Genomic DNA, 17,712 nt, shown 5'->3' on the forward strand with positions numbered 1-17,712 from the left:
GACCCCTCACAGAATGTAATGAGGGGTACAGTGACCATTCCCCCCCCACTGGTGTCTGACAGATCTTTGGAACAGTGGGCTATGCAAAATTTTTCATTTTCACGGACCACTGTTCCAAAGATCCGTCAGACACCTGTGGGGTGTAAATTCTCACTGTACCCCTCATTACATTCCGTGAGGGGTTTAGTTTCCAAAATGGGGTCACATGTGGGTGTGTTTTTTTTTGCGTTTGTCAGAACCGCTGTAACAATCAGCCACCACTGTGCAAATTACCTCAAATGTACATGGCGCACTCTCCCTTCTGAGCCTTGTTGTGCGCCCCCAGAGCACTTTGCGCCCACATATGGGGTATCTCCGTACTCGGGAGAAATTGCGTTACAAATTTTGGGGGGCATTTTTCCCTTTTACCTCTTGTGAAAATGAAAAGTATAGGGCAACACCAGCATGTTTATTTTTTTACACTAACATGCTGGTGTAGACCCCAACTGTTCCTTTTCATAAGGGGTAAAAGGAGACAAAGCCCCCAAAATTTGTTAGGCAATTTCTCCTGAGTACGGCGATACCCCATATGTGACCCTATACTGTTGCCTTGAAATACGACAGGGCTCCAAAGTGAGAGCGCCATGCGCATTTGAGGCCTGAATTAGGGACTTGCATGTGGTGGACATAGGGGTATTCTATGCCAGTGATTCCCAAACAGGGTGCCTCCAGCTGTTGTAAAACTCCCAGCATGCTTAGACAGTCAATTGCTGTCCAGAAATGCTGGGAGTTTTTGTTTTGCAACAGCTGGAGGCTCCATCTTAGAAACACTGCCGTACAATAGGTTTTTCATTTTTATTGGGGAAGGGGGGTGTTAGGGGGGGCAGTGTACGTGTGTATATGTAGTGTTTTACTCTTTATTTTATGTTAGTGTAGTGTAGTGTTTTTAGGTTACATTCACACTGGAGGCAGATTACACTGAGTCTCCTGCTAGGAGTTTGAGCTGTGGCGGAAAATTTGCCGCAGCTCAAACTTGAAGCGGGGAACTCACTGTAATCTACCGTCAGTGTGAATGTAGCCTGTACAGTCACATGGGAGGGGGGTCAAAACTACAACTCCCAGCATACACTGACAGACCATGCATGCTGGGAGTTGTAGTTTTGCAACAGCTGGAGGCACACTGGTTGGAAAACCTTGTTAGGTTCTATGACCTAACTCAGTATTTTCCAACCAGTGTGCCTCCAGCTGTTGCAAAACTACAACTCCCAGCATGTACTGATTGCAGAAGGGCAAGCTGGGAGATGTAGTGATGCAAAGGCTGGAGGCCCACAAGTACAACTCCCAGCATACCAAGACAGCCTTATGCTGTTCCTGAATGCTGGGAGTTGTAGTTTTGCAAGATTTAGAGGGGTTCAGGTTGTAAATCACAGTCCAGTGGTCTCTAAACTGTAACCCTCCAGATGTTGCAAAACTACGACTGGCAGCATGCCCAGACAGCAAACTGCTGTCTGGACATGCTGAGAGTTGTAGTTTTGCCACATCTGGAGGGCTACAGTTTGAGACCATTGCATAGTGATCTACAACCTGAACCCCTCTAAATATTGCAAAACTACAAGTCCCAGTATGCCAACACAGCAAACAGCTGTCTGGGCATGCTGGGAGTTGTAGTTTTGCAACATCTGAAGGCCACGGTTTAGAGACCACTGTAAACTGTGGCCCTCCAGATGTTGCTAGGCAACAACTCACGTGGCAGGACCCGGATGAATTGCTGCCGCCGCCGCACGTGGGGGATCCCCGCATGGAGGATCGCGCTCCGGGATCCGGGATCCAGGTAAGGGACCTTCGGACAGGTGTGCAAAGCGGGGGAACCGAACTTTAACCCCCCCTCCGCCGGTCTGCTATTGGCCGGACGCTCGGCCGACCAATAGCAGGTGTAGGAGGGGTGGCACCATGGTGGCAGCATGAAGACACCATATAGTGGCTGAATGGCACAGCGTGGAGGTGTTGGCAGCATGAGGACACCATATAGTGGCTGAATGGCACAGCGTGGAGGTGTTGGCAGCATGAGGACACCATATAGTGGCTGAATGACACAGCGTGGACATGTTGGCAGCAAGAGGAGACCATTTAGTGGCTGAATGGCACAGCGTGGAGTTGGCTGATGCACTAGTACACTACACACCAGGGCTTCACAATTCCCCCCCCCCCCCCCCCCCCCCCGCAAAAAAAACAACACAATATATGAAATTTTTGACAAAGATTTCTCATAGGTAGCACCCGCTATCCAAAAATTTGAGATTTCCAGACCCAGGCCCCACCTCTGCGGCATCAGGAACCCATATATTGCCTGAAGGACACAGCCTGGAGTTGGCTGATGCACCAGTACACACCCAGGCTTCACAATCCCCTCCAAAAAACAACATTTTAGAAATGTTTTAAAGAAATACCTTTGTGTAAGAACAAGTGCATATCCAACAGTTCACAAGACTCTATAATGTAGGACCACCCAAAGACATTCTTCTCAAAAATTATAAACCACACAATGTTTGAAATTTTTTTACAAAAACTAAGTCAATATGTGTGTAAGCGCATCTGTCTCCAAAAGATCAGATCACCAAAGGACTTTTTTCGCCCAAAATGACGAAGCAGAGTTAATCCCTGTCCGTATTATTATTTTTTTTTTCATTTTCATTAAAAAATCACACGCAACAAGCGTTCCGTTGTGTAATGATTAGCATTCTGGAAAATTCAATTTTATTACCGATAAAATTATCAATAAATAAAAAAAAAAAACACTACCCAAGAGTGTTTAATTACCCCATACATTACACCAGGAGCAGTCAGGAGTAGGCCTCAGCAGTACCCAAGAGGCTTTAATAACCTCCTACCTTTGCACGATCAATTGCGAGATCGAGCAATACAAGGTGTGTTATGCCCTCAGATTTCCGGGGCCGCAGGCGCGCTCCACTGAATGGATTAGCGTGTCTCTATCTTTCATCGACCGGTGCTGGTAACCCGCTAACTCACGGAAAGGTAAGCTGCCGCGAAGCAGGTGGTCTCTCCCGGGCACATTTGGCTCCAGAATTTCCACTACTGCCACACCACGCTGACTGCCAACCGTGCTACCGCCTTGCTGACTCAAGGGCAACCTGCAACTCTCTTCTCCCGATGATGAACCCCCCTTCTCCTGAGATCGAGCAATAACAGGTGTGTTATGCCCTCAGATGTCCGGGGCCGCAGGCGCGCTCCACTGAACGGATAAGGGTGTGTCCATCTTTTTTGGTAGCACCCGCAATCCAAAAATTTTTAATTCCCAGACCCAGGCCCCACCTCTGCGGCATCAGGAACCCCTAGATTGCCTGAAAGACACAGCCTGGAGTTGGCTGATGCACCAGTACACACAGGGCTTCACAATCCGCCCCAAAAAAATGCAAAATTTTATTGAAATTGTCTGACAAAATACCTGTTTTTTAAAAACAAGCGCATATACAGCAGTTCAGAAGACTCTATAATGCAGGACGGTGGACCACCAAAATACATTCTTCTCAAAAATAATAAACCACACAATGTTTGCAATTTGGTTAAAAAAATTTATTACATGTGTGTAAACGCATCTGTCTCCAAAAGATCAGATCACAAAAGGATTCTAATCGCCAAAAATTATTAAGCAGAGTTAATCCCTCTCCATATATATATATATATATATATATATATATATATATATATTATTTTTTTCATTAAAAAAATCACACGCAACAAGCGTTCCGTTGTGTAACGGTTAGCATTCTGCAAATTTCAATTTTATTACTGATAAAATATCAGTAAATTTAACAATAACACTACCCAAGAGTGTTTAATTACCCCATAATTTGCACCAGGAGCAGTCAGGAGTAGACCTCAGCAGTACCCAAGAGGCTTTAATAACCCCTTACCTTGCCCGATCAATTGCGAGATCGAGCAATAACAGGTGCGTTATGGCCTCAGATGTCCTGGGCCGTACTAGCGCTCCACTGAACGGATTAGCGTGTCTCTATCTTTCAAGGACAGGTGCGTGTTGCACGCTGAAACCAGTTCGTGATAGGGATCTGGGATTGCAATTATTTAACCTTAAAACGAGGAATAACCAGTAAGTGAGGGTCATAAGTTGGCGTTGATTAAGTCACTGCCCTTTGTACACACCGCCCGTCGCTATAAGCGATTGGATTAGTTAGTGAGTTGGTTAGTGAAGTCCTCGGATAGGCCCAGGCGGGGTAGGAGAAGGCCCTGGTAGAGCGCCGAGAATTTAACGATCATTGTTAAATTTGCATTAAGCATGTATTTAGCTACTGCTAAACTTCAAAAAATTATAGGCACAAGGCCTGAGGCACCAGGGAGGCAAGTAGTTTGTGAAAGGCACAGAATGAGTCTGGAGCAGTCATCGCAGTACCCAAGAGGGTTTTATAACCTCTTACATTTAAAGATCCATGTTGACATTTGCATTAAGCATGTATTTAGCTACTGCTAAACTTCAAAAAATTATAGGCCCAAGGCCAGAATCATCAGTTTTCCCTATATTAGGAGCATTGTTGTCCCCCAGATTAGGCAGCATAGATGTCCCCCAGATTAGGCAGCATAGATGTCACCCAGATTAGGAGCATAGTTGTCCCCCAGATTAGGCAGCATAGATGTTCCCCAGATTAGGAGCATAGTTGTCCCCCAGAGTAGGAAGCATAGATGTCCCCCAGATTAGGAGCATAGTTGTCCCCCAGGGTAGGCAGTATAGATGTCCCCCAGATTAGGAGCATAGTTGTCCCTCAGATTAGGCAGCATAGATGTCCCCCAGATTAGGAGCATAGTTGGCCCCCAGATTAGGCAGCATACATGTCCCCCAGATTAGGAGCATAGTTGTCCCCCAGAGTAGGCAGCGTAGATGTTCCCCTGATTAGGCAGCATAGATGTCCCCCAGATTAAGAGCATACTTGTCCCCCAGAGAAGGCAGCATAGATGTCCCCCAGATTAGGAGCATACTTGTCCCCCAGATTAGGCAGCATAGATGTCACCCAGATTAGGCAGCATAGATGTCCCCCAGATTAGGCAGCATAGATGTCACCCAGATTAGGCAGCATAGATGTCCCCCATATTAGGAGCATACTTGTCCCCCAGAGTAGGCAGCATAGATGTCCCCCAGATTAGGAACATACTTGTCCCCCAGATTAGGCAGCATAGATGTCCACCAGATTAGGAGCTTAGTTGTCCCCCAGATTAGGAGCATAGTTGTCCCCCAGATAAGGAGCATAGTTGTCCCCCAGATTAGGCAGCATAGATGTCCCCCAGAATAGGAGCATAGTTGTCCCCTAGATTAGGCAGCATAGTTGTCCCCCAATCAGCGTGGGCCGGTCAGAGCCAATCAAAGGGCTGTATGTGGCAAGCAGGCTGTACGATGCCCAGGTCTGCCCCAGAGGGTTTCATAACCAACCACAATAGAGAAAATTTTGTTGTAGGAGCATGGTCAATCTACTCAGACCCATCTGTCATTGGTGGCTGGAAATCCTGGCTGATCCATCCCTGATTCATCTTGACAAACGTCAGTCTCTCCACATTTTTTGTGGACAGACAAGTTCGCCTTGGGGTGACTATGGCCCCGGCTGCACTAAACACACTACTGGCCAGGCAGGACAGCTTTTCCAGGGCAAACTCCGCTAGTTGCGGCCATAAATCGAGTTTGGCTGCGCAGAAGTCCAGCGGATCTTCAACGGTTGTTGGCAGGGTCATGTCGAGGTAAGCCACCACCTGCTGGTTCAGGTCCTGCTCCATGTCCACCTGCTGCTGATGAGTAGCTTCACTATGCGGCTGAAGGAAGCTACTCATCAGCGACTGTAGACTCAGGCTGCTGCTGATTGAGCCGGTACTTCTCCTGCCACCCCTCTCCTCCCCAGCAGCCTTGGCAGTGGAAGGTGAGCGCAGAGGGCCCCCCGAGTCAGACCTGCGAGTGGATGGACCATCGACTAGGTAGAAGCTCCCTGAAGTAGGTCAGTTTGTCCTCCCTCTCAGTGGGTGTAAAAAAGGCCCCCTTTCTGGGCCGGTAGCGAGGGTCTAATAAGGTGGAGATCCAGAAGTCATCGCACTGACGAATTTTGACAATTCGGGGGTCACTACGCAAGCAACTCAGCATGCATCGTGCCATTTGTGACAGTGACTCGCTGGGACTACCTGCCTCCATCTCCACTGCATACTGCCACAGTGTGTCTGGGTCCTCTGTCTCGCCTCCCTCGTAATAACCCTACAGCTCCTCTGGCTGCTCCTGCTCCTCCTCTCCTGTCCAATGACCAGAAACACCGGCCATCTCATCCACCGTAAACTGTGCTCAGCTCTACCCCTCATCATCCTCCTCCAGTTCATCCCCCACAGGACTCATGTAGCCTTCTGATGTAGGCGCAATGTCTCCATTGCCGTGACCAGCCATGTTTTCAATAATTTTTTGGAGTAAATGTAGGAGTGGAATTACGTCGTTTATGGCATAATTCGAGCGACTAACAAAAATTGTGGCTTCCTCAAAGGGCCTCAGCAAACGGCAGGTGTCACGTATGAGCTGCCACTCGTTCACATTGAAGTTACACAGGGGAGTACTCCTATCTGCTTGTATCATCAAAAAATCTGTGATGGCTTTTCTTTGTTCGTATAGTCTGTCCAACATATGCAGGGTGGAATTCCAACGTGTGGCAACATCACAAATGAGACTATGTTGTGGGATACTGTTCTGACGCTGCAGCTCAAGCAAAGTGTGCTTGGCGGTGTATGAGTGGCTGAAGTGCATGCAAAGTTTCCTTGCCATTGTCAGGACGTCTTGCAAATGGGGTGAAGACTTGATGAACTTCTTGACAACCAGATTCAACACGTGTGCCATGCAGGGCGAATGGTTCACACTTCCTTGTCGCAGCGCGGCCACAATGTTCTTCCCATTGTCGGTCACCATGGTTCCCATTTCCAGATTTTGTGGAGTAAGCCATACTCGGATTTCTTCCCTAATGAACTTCAGCAGTTCCTCCCCTGTGTGACTCCGTTCGCCAAGGCAAACCATGTGAAGGACGGCTTGACACCGCTGTGCCCTACACACGTGGTACGATGAAGATCCACCAAGATTTGGATGAATGAATGAACTCAGGGGGCAATCAGAGCCGCGAGAAGGGGCCGTTAACCCCTCCCCTGCCGGCTGCTATTGGCTGGACGATCGTCTGGCCAATAACAGCGATCCAGGGGGAGTGACGAAATCGCCATCTCCCCATAGATACAGTGGGTGATAGGGGGTGTATCCTACACCCTCCATCGCCATGTATCTCCGGGTCAGTGGGTCACACGACGTGACCCGCATCACCAGAATAGCCAGAAATCGCAAGTGTGAATTCACTTGCGATTTTCGGCGATCGCCTACATGGGGGTCTGATGAACCCCCTGGGCATTGGCGCGGGGTGCCTGCTGATCGATATCAGCAGTCCCCCCGGTCCCCCCTGACGAGCGGCGGGGACCAAAATTCCCACGTGTGTACAGGTACGCCCTTGGTCCTTAAGTATCAGGGAGCAAAGGCATACCTCTATGTCCTTGGTCCTTAAGGGGTTAAAGAATACTGTAGCACATTTTTCTGCCCTCTTAAGTGCATACAACATATGTACAACTTAATGGTGTACAATTTTGTTCCTGTTGAAGTCTCAAGAGCCTAGATACTGTAAAGGCCAGGCAAAAGTACTCATCGGCTGGTGTTATACACAAATACTTTTTTGAGCGTACTGTAGTGCATTTTTCTCCCTCTCATAAGTGCAAAGCACATAAGTACATCTAGGTGGTTTACTATTTTGTTCCTGTTAAAGTCTCAGGGGCCTAAATACTGTGAAAGGCCATACAAAAGTACACACTTGCTGGTGTTGTACACAAATACTTTTTTTTTAATATTGGAGCGCATTGTCCTCCCCTCATAAGTGCATACAACATACATACATCTAAGTGGTGTACTATTTTGTTCCTGTTAAAGTCTTAAAGGCCTAGATACTGTGAAAGGCCACGAAAAAGCCTGCTGGTGTTGTACACAAATACTGTTTTAAGTGTAGTGGAGTGTATTGTACTCCCCTCATATAAGTATTAAGTATGTCAGGCAGAGAAGTGCCAGGACATGAACGGAGGAGTGGCAGACCAAAGGACAGCCAAAAGTACATGCCTGCTGCTGTTCTAGACAAATACTTTTAAGCGTAGTGGAGCGCATTCTACTGCCCTCATAAATGCATGCCACATACGTACATCTAAGTGTTGTACCATTTTGTTTCTAATAAAGTCTTAAGGACCTAGTTACTGTAAAAGGCCAGCCAAAAGTACTCACCTGCTGCTGTTCTAGACAAATACTGTTTTAAGCATAGTGAAGTGTATTGTACTCCCTTCATAAATTCACTAAGTATGTAAGGCAGAGAAGATCCAGAACGTGCACAAAGGAGTGGGAGAGGCCAAAATTCATCAGGCGCAGGCAGAGGTCGCAGACTAGGGCGAGTGGCAGCAGGAGTCGCAATGAGAGGCCCGATCTCCCGATATCAGTTAGCGGTCATGTCTAGAGCAGCAAGCCAACTGCCATCATCGATTGGTTAACACCTTCATCCACTTCATTACAAGTGACATCTGACACCTCCAGTCAAGAGTGGGTGGATTCCTCAGACACAAACCTCAGTTGGCATGGCCCGGGAGCAGTCCCTGTCCTCCCATTGCCTCTGTCCTATGCTGTTCCCTCCCCTACAGAAGTATCTTATGCTATGGGTTCAGCTCCACTATTCAGTGAGGAGCTGGACAGGCAGCAGCTACTATCCAGCAAAGAAGTGGAGGAGACATCCGCCGCTTCCTCTGCTAGGCGGACAAGTAGTGATGAGGAGAGTGACATGGTAGGTGGTGCTGCCAGCGTTCAGGGTCCTGAAGCAGACACTGTTGAGGAACCTGAGGAGGACATCAGTGATGTGCAGACACTTGTTGATGATGATGAAGGTGATCACAATTGGGAGCTGGGTGCAGAAGGGGCTTCCTCATAATCAGGAGAAGAGAGTTGCAGGTTGCCCGTGAGGCAGAAGCTGAGCCAGCAAGGTGGTAGCATGGTTGGCATTCAGCATGGTGGTAGAAGTGGAAATTCTAGAGACAATCGTGCCCAGGGGAGACCATCTGTTTCGCAGCAGCCTACCTTTCCGGGAGGTAGTGGAACAGGGGTTCATGGAGACGACGGCAGCAGCAGTCAATTAGTGCAGTCTGTTGGTGGGAAAATCAGCTACTCAATGGTGTGGCAGTTTTTCATTAAGCATCTGGTGGAGGTTAACATAGCCACATGCAAGATGCATCGGCAGAAGGTAAAGCATGGCCAGGGTCCCTACATTGGAACCATGGCCCTGCGTCAACATATGCTGCGCCACCATAAAGAGGCCTGGGAGAACCGTGGCTCTGATGTTGTGGTCCAGCCTGCTGCATCACCCAGTGGCACGCCGCTCCATGTTTCTGCCAGCCAAGGCTCCACCACCTCAGCCGAATGGGAGCTGTGTGTCATACCCTCCTTCTGTAGCTCCAGATGCTCCTGCTCCTCCTACTTTGTCAGTCATTTCGCCAGCAATCCATCGGCGAAGCCATGTCCAAGAGACAACAGAATGCGCCCACTCATCCAACAGCGCAGAAGCTGAATGTACAGGTCATGCTGCTTCCTCTCCAACGCTCTCAGGCCGTTGGTCCTGTGACGTTGTGCGACTCCTCCTCCTCATCCTCCACCGTGTCCCCAGCCTCCACTGCAAAGACAAGTCTCAGTGCCACATCAGCATACCATGTGTGCAGGGCATGGCAGTGTCACGCTGTTCTTCACATGGTTTGCGTTGGCTAACAGAGTCACACAGGGGAGGAACTGCTAAAAGTCATTCATAAAGAAATAGGAGCATGGCTTACTCCATGAAAACTGGAAATGGGAACCATGGTGACCGACAATGGGAAGGACAGCTTGTCTACGCTGTGATAAGGAAGGCTGAGCCATGAGCCCTGCATGGCACACGTGTTTAATCTGGTTGTCAAGCGGTTCCTGAAGTGTTCCCCCCCCCCCCCATTTGCAAGACATCCTAACAAAGGGAAGGAAAGATTGTCACTATTCGGCAGCTGGATGACTTCTGGCTCTCCCCCTCATTGAACCTTCGCTTCTGGCACACAATTGGGGCCTTTTCTACACCCATTGAGAGGGAGGACAAACTGATCTACTACAAAGACATCCTACGTAGTGAGTTGGCCGATGCCTATTGGCACCATCGTCCATCCTCTCGTAGGTCTGACTCCGGGGGCCCGCTGTGCTAACCTTCCACTGCCATGGCTGCTGGGGAGGGGTGAGGTGGCAAGAGCATTACCAGCTCCATCAGCAGCAGCCTGAATCTACAGTTGCTGATGAGTACCTTTCTTGACCCACATAGTGAAGCAACTCATCAGCAGCAGGTAGACCTGGAGCAGGACCTGAACCAGAAGGTGGTGGCATACCTTTACATGCCCATACAAACACATCTTGAAAATTTGCTGGACTTCTGGGCAGCCAAACTTGATTTGTGGCCGCAACTAGCAGAGTTTGCCCTGGAAAAGCTGTCCTGCCCAACCAGTAGTGTGCCATCAGAGCGGATGTTAAGTGCAGTGGAGGCCATTGTCACCCCAAGGAGAACTCGTCTGTCCACGAAAAATGACCATGAAAAAGTCAAAGAATGACCTTTGTGAAGATGAATCAGGCATCGATCAGCCAGTATTTCCACCCACCAATGCCTGATTTCTTAAGAGTAGATTGACCATGGTGCCACACCAACACTTCACAAATATGATACAAACATTCCTCCACACCAGAACTTTTTTCACCCACCTTCATCACCGCACTACTCTGTCACTGTGTCACTTTCAGGACTCCTGATGCTTCTTCTGCCACCTCCAGGCTGTCTCATTCTGCCACTATGTGTTCTCCTCATGCTGCCTCCAGCTCCTGGCTGTGTCATTTAGCCACTATATTGTCTCCTCATGCTGCCGCCAACTCCAGGCTGTGTCATTCAGCAACTATATGGTCTTGTTTTGCTGCCACCAACTGCAGGCTGTGCCATTCAGCAACTATATGGTCTATACATGCTTCTGCCACCTCCAGGCTGTGTCATTCAGCCACTATGTGGTCTCCTCTTGCTGCCATCAACTCCAGGCTGTGCCATTCTGCCACTATATGGTCTCCTCATGCTGCTTGTACATTACTTAAAATGTTTTAAGGTAGCACTAGCTACCATAAAACTTCAATTTAAAATAGAAAATTCATCTTTTAATCTTAGGGATTGTGAGGTCCTATGGTCTCCTCATACTGCTGCCAACTCCAGGCTGTGTCATTCAGCCACTATATGGTCTCCTTTTGCTGCTGTAAACTCCAGGCTCTCTCATTCAGCCACTATATGGTCTCCTCTTGCTGCTGCCAACACCAGGCTGTGCCATTGCTGGGACATTACCTAAACATTTTTATGGTAGCACTAGCTACCATAAATCTACAATTTAAATTTGAAAATGTATCTTTTAATGTTAGGATTAGTGAGGCCCTATGGTCTCCTCATGCTGCAGCCAACTCCAGGCTGTGTCATTCAGCCACTATATGGTCTCCTCATGCTGCTGAGACATTACCTAAACATTTTTATGGTAGCACTAGCTACCATAAATCTTCAATTTAAATTTGAAAATTCATCTTTTACTCTTAGGGACTGTGAGGCCCTATGGTCTCCTTATGCTGCTGGGACATTACCTAAACATTTTATGGTAGCACTAGCTATCATTAATTTTAAATTTAAACTTGAAAATGTATCTTTTAATCTGAGGGATTGTGAGGCCCTATGGTCTCCTCATGCTGCTGTCAACTCCAGGCTGTTTCATTCAGCCACTATATGGTCTCCTCATTCTGCTGGGACATTACCTAAACATTTTTATGGTAGCACTATCTACCATAAATCTCCAATTTAAATTAGAAAATATATCTTTTTATCTTAGGGATTGTGAGTCCCTATGGTCACCTCATGCTGCCGCCAACTCCAGGCTGTGTCAATCCACCACATATGGTCTCCTCTTGCTGCCGCCAATTCCAGGCTGTGTCATTCTGACAGATTATAGTCTCCTTGTGCTGCTGTCACCTCTAGGCTCTGTCATTGTGTCGCCATGTGATATGTGACTCCTTGTTGGACTTTTGTAACCACACATTTTATTATTAAATCTTGAATTTCAATTAAAAAAAAATGGATAGAGCGATAACAATGAACCATAACTGATTAAATGAAACATTCACACTTTCACAGTCAGGGGGGCGCTTAGAGGCAGGAGCTGGAACAGGTGGTATCTCGCCTGGCGGACCGCCAGCTCGATTTTAAGATACAAGTACAAGCTTTTTCACTGCAGCCACTTCTAGCTTTAAGCGCCCACTTATCCAATGGCACAGAAGCTGAATGATCTCCTGTCCAAGTTACTGCAGTCCCTCCCTTTTCAAGTGGACACTCAGAGTATGCGCTGAGAGGCAGGGGCTGGAACAGGTGGTAGCTCACCTCGCGGCTGACTGCCAGCTCGGTGCTCACCAGAATGGGTAATCAAAAAATTATTATCCAGATGCTCTACGGCAGTGATTCTAATAGCAATGCCTGTAATCTGCATGTTATACTGAATAACAATATAATTTCACTAACACAGCACACTCCCTTTGCATGCTAGGACAAGGCAAAGTTTTCTACACTCCTATTGAGTCTCTCTGTAGGTAAGACATAGCCGTTTTTAATAGCGATTCGCCGCAAATAAATTCAAACTGGCAAATCGAATTTTTAAAAAATGTGCTCATCTCTAATAGATAGAATCAATTCTTTTTATGCAATCAGTGAATTCCATTATCAGGTACATATTACCAATAATGGAGAAGAAGTCAATGCAATACCGAAGTGTGAATATCTGCATGCTTCATTTACTTATATAAGATATATATTTTTTTATTTTTTTACCAGTAGTTGTTCATGTGTCTTTGAACAGTTTAAATTCACCAGAGGCTGATGTTTACCATGCAAATACCTTTTATTCAATATGCTAGGAGCCAGCATATTCTTTCACACTTATAATTTCCCTAAATGGTGAAACTCAACATTTATGTTCTGTGAAGACGATTTTAAAGTCAATAACATTTCATGATATCACTGTCATTCAATTATCTGATAAAAACAGAACAAATATACATGGCTCTTCCGATGCCAAAACTGCTATTTTATATAGTCATTATGAACAACTCATTGCTCTTCATGGAGAAACCATTTCCGCAGTATTTATTCAAGAACAAATTAATTCAGGCGTTGTGTATACCAGGTATATGCTAGACCATTTATTTTCAAATTTTTTACCATTTTACTCAATTGGAAACTTACTAGCTGACTTGTAATACATGAAATATATGCAGTACTAAATGCTGATCTTAAATCAGAATATACTGTACACTCTCAAATCCAAGGATAAATGTGTTCACAGATGTAAATGTAAAAGTAGCTCGGACTTTTCTCTCGGCACTTTGCAGCAGTTGGATGAATACATTCTTTCTCTATCTGGGTATGTTATCATGTAGTGGAATTGCTGGCAGAGGACCAGAGAAGCATCGCCATGGGAGTGCCAGGGGGAATTAAATGCTATTGTATGTCTCTGTGGATTTTCCATCTAGAAAGTTGGACAGAAACATCCAGATTTCCATTACTTAGTCTAAGGCTTCCTTGATGCTTATTATATTATTCTTGTTTTTTTTTTTTTTTGTTTCTTTTTCCATGCTAAGTAAACAAAAAAAATTTTTCAGTGTTTTTTGGATGCCATTTTTTTTAATTCACACAATATTTTAGAAGCGTTTTTCTCAGGAATTTTTCAAATCTTATAAAGGAGCCTATCTTTAAAAAAAAATAAAAATAAAAATAAACCTGGAACATGCAGCAATTTGAAACACATCAAATAACACTTGCATGTACCCAAAAGAAAATACACCAAGAGTTAAAGGGGTACTCCGCCAGAAAACATCTTATCCCCTGTGATTCCCATGATTTCTGGGCCGGCATCAGCGGCGTTCGAAACATGGAAGCATGGAGCTTCCGTGTTCATGACATCACGCCACAAACCCCTCCATTCATGTCTAAATCTCTCTTAAATCCCACTGGAGGTATCACTAGATTATCCATGTGAAACTCTAATGCAATGTGACAGCAGCTTCACATGTGTTTCCCATGTGACAGATAAACTTTAATAGGTTAAAGGGGTACTCTGCCTCTTATATAGACCCCCTGTGATCTCTGTCATGCCACGCTCTTTCCATTCATTTCTATACAAGGGGCCATGAAAGCTGTGAAAGCCATCAAGACCCCTCCCATAGACATGAATGGAGGGGGCGTAGCGTAACATCACAAACACGGCTGCCCGAATCGGGGGGTCCTTTGGATAGGGGATAAGATGTCTGGGGTGGAGTACCCCTTTAAACAGAGAGTTAGCTCAACTATAGCAAGTTATTGCTACCATATTGAATAAAATAAATGTCACTGTCCAGCAGTTCATTTGATGGGAAACGTATGGATTTAATGGTTGTATATAATGTTTTCCATATGAGCTTCTGTAAGCTCCATCTTAAAGAACAGGACCTCATCAAACATATAGGGAAACGTACACTCTGGCCATGTTCATATATTCTCCTTCCATATAGTGATTGTTTTTTATGCAGATTCGCGCAAATATAGTTTTCTGTGCATGTGCCAACCTTATAAGAATATCACAGCACAAAAAAAAAAGAGGACATTGTGGGAGAAGAGTGTGGTGTGAAGACTGCTCCTACAGGGTTGCTTGCTGGAACATCAAACTAATACGCTAACTAAGAAAACAACATGGGCATGTACTAGGAATGGAAAAGAAGGTAAAGATATAAATATAAAAATAAAAAACACTTCAACTTAGTTTCATTTATGAAACAGTTTACAATATAATACTTTACAAGACAAAAAAAATATAAAATAAAGTAGTGATAATTCAGATAAAGTTTTTGATGATGTCATATCATGTATTTACACTAGATGGCAGCATATGACGTTATTTGCTATTATTATTCAGCACATCTTATTTAGCACACTCTGCCTGTACATCATGTGTCATGTTTACATCTTAATCACATCTGTACTGTAAACAGTCTTCATTTGCTCTCATTATGTTGACGCTGTAAATATCAATAACATAAACTCTGCAGCCTGGTCCCAGGTGTCTGCATGTCTGGTTGGAGCATACGTCACTCTTTATAGCAGGCCAACTTGACAACTATACTTAAAAGCTTTGGGTAAAAAACAAACAAAAAAAAAACACTACAATTTGAAAGGGTTGTTCCCACTATAGACATTTATGTATGTAAGTATACATCCAAAACAACTGTTATAACTATGCAGGTGCACTGCAACTTGTGAAAACCAGGAAAAGAGACAACAGTCATTTTGTATGCTGTTAAAAATAAACATCAGGGCAAAGATCAAACACAGGTACAGAAGCTATATAGAAGGGGTCCTCAAACTTTTTAAACAAGGGGCCAGTTCCCTGTTCCTCAGACCGTTGGAGGGCCGGACTATTGTAAAATAAAAAACTATGAACAAATTCCTATGCACACTGCATATATCTTATTTTGAAGTGAAGAAACAAAACGGGAACAAATACAATATTTAAAATGAAGAACAAGTAGAGTTAAATCAACAAACTTACTATTATATTTCAGCCCCCCTCCCCCTGTGCCATTATATTTCAGCCCACCTCCCCCTGTGCCATTATATTTCAGCCCACCTCCCCCTGTGCCATTATATTTCAGCCCACCTCCCCCTGTGTCATTGTATTTCAGCCCCCCTCCCCCTGTGCAATTATATTTCATCCCCCCTTGTGCCATTATATTTCAGCCTCCCTCCAGCCTGTGCCATTATATTTCAGTCCCCCTCCCCCTGTGCCATTATATTTAAGCCCCCCTCCCCCTGTGCTATTATATTTCAGACCCCTCCCCCTGTGCCATTATATTTCAGCCCCCCTCCCCCTGTGCCATTATATTTCATCCCCCCCTTGTACCGTTATATTTCAGCCTCCCTCCAGCCTGTGCCATTATATTTCAGTCCCCCTCCCCCGTGCCATTATATTTAAGCCCCCCTCCCCCGGTGCCATTATATTCCAGCCCCCTCTCCCCCTGTGCCATTATATTTCAGCCCCCCTCCCCCTGTACCATAATATTTCAGCCCCCCTGTGCCAATATATTTCAACCCCCCTCCCCACTGTGCCATTATATTTCAGCCCCCGCTCCCCCTGTGCCATTATATTTCAGCCCCCTCTCCCCCTGTGCCATTATATTTCAGCCCCCCACCCCCTGTGCCATTATATTTCAGCCACCCTCCACCCTGTGCCATTATATTTCAGCCCCCCTCCACTCTGTGCCCTTATATTTCAGCCCACCTCCCCTCCTGTGCCACATCATTTACTCATTCACCAAACCCCCCTTCCCCTCTGATCCCCTGCTATTACTTGTCCTCCGTCCCATGTGCGTTCCGGCAGGCTCAGGGGCTCGGTGGTTGTTTATGTTGCTGGACCACATCCTCGGTCCTGACGGAGGTGCGCGCAAAGAGTGACGTCATCACACCAGTGGCGGATCCAGGGGGGTGGGGGCAACGGGGCAATTGTCCCCCCCCCCGTATAATACTACTAAAATAGCATAGCGGAGCGGGAGCTATCAGCTACCGCTCCCTCACACTGTTTATTAACCTTTTTGCCGACTCGGCACGGCCGCGAGGACCAAGTGCTGACAGGCCGGCGCGATGACATCACATTATCGCGCCGGCGCCGGAAGATCCCGTCCCCGCGGCTCGTCCCGCGGCACGTCGCCCGGCTCGTCTGCAGTGTACACTGAGCTGCCTGTGTGACGCTGCCTGCAAGTAAGAAGATTTTCGGCAGGGGAACAAAATCTAAGTGCACATTTTTTTTTTCTGTTTAAAAGAGTCAACTACATGACACTGGGGTAGGTGGCAATTATGTGGCACAGGAAAGGAGAAATTAATGTGAGCGGCCTATGACAGGGGGCATATATGCTAAGAGCACTGACCCCTGTCATGTGTCTCTCACATATAATGCCCCCTGTGCTGTGCCCCTCACATATATTGTGCCCCTTACGTATAATGCCCTCCTATGGGGCTGGACTGGGGGCATTATATGTGAGGGGCACAGCACAGAAGGCATTATTTCATATAATGCCCCCTGTGCTGTGCTCCACACATATAATGCCACCTGTGCTGTGCCCCACACATATAATGCCCCGTGCTTTGCCCCACACATATAATGTCCCCTGTGCTGTGCTCCAGACATATAATGCCACCTGTGCTGTGCCCCACACATATAATGCCCCGTGCTTTGCCCCACACATATAATGCCCCCTGTGCTGTGCCCATCATATATAATGCCCCCATCATGCACCCCTCATATATAATGCCCCATCATGCGCCCCTCATATATAATGCCCCCATCATGCGCCCTTCACATATAATGCCCCCGTCATGTGCCCCTCACAAATAATGCTCCTGTCATGTGCCCCAAACATAAAATGCCCCCTGTGCTGTGCCCCTCACAAATAATGATCCTGTCATGTGCCCCAAAAATAAAATGCCCCCTGTGCTGTGCCCCTCACATATAATGCCCCCTGAGGGGACAGGATGG

General features: G+C 46.4%; 1 long non-coding RNA gene across 1 annotated transcript in view; it reads left to right on the forward strand.

The window, feature by feature from the left end:
- Positions 1 to 16,896: 16,896 nt before the first annotated feature.
- Positions 16,897 to 17,712, forward strand: part of LOC130282420 (uncharacterized) — a 93,490-nt gene continuing 92,674 nt past the window's right edge. Inside the window, exon 1 of the long non-coding RNA XR_008846373.1 lies at positions 16,897 to 17,020. This is a non-coding gene — a long non-coding RNA (uncharacterized LOC130282420). The remainder of the gene's footprint in view (positions 17,021 to 17,712) is intronic.

This window comes from Hyla sarda, chromosome 7 (assembly GCF_029499605.1).
Source record: "Hyla sarda isolate aHylSar1 chromosome 7, aHylSar1.hap1, whole genome shotgun sequence".
Lineage (NCBI taxonomy): Eukaryota > Metazoa > Chordata > Amphibia > Anura > Hylidae > Hyla > Hyla sarda.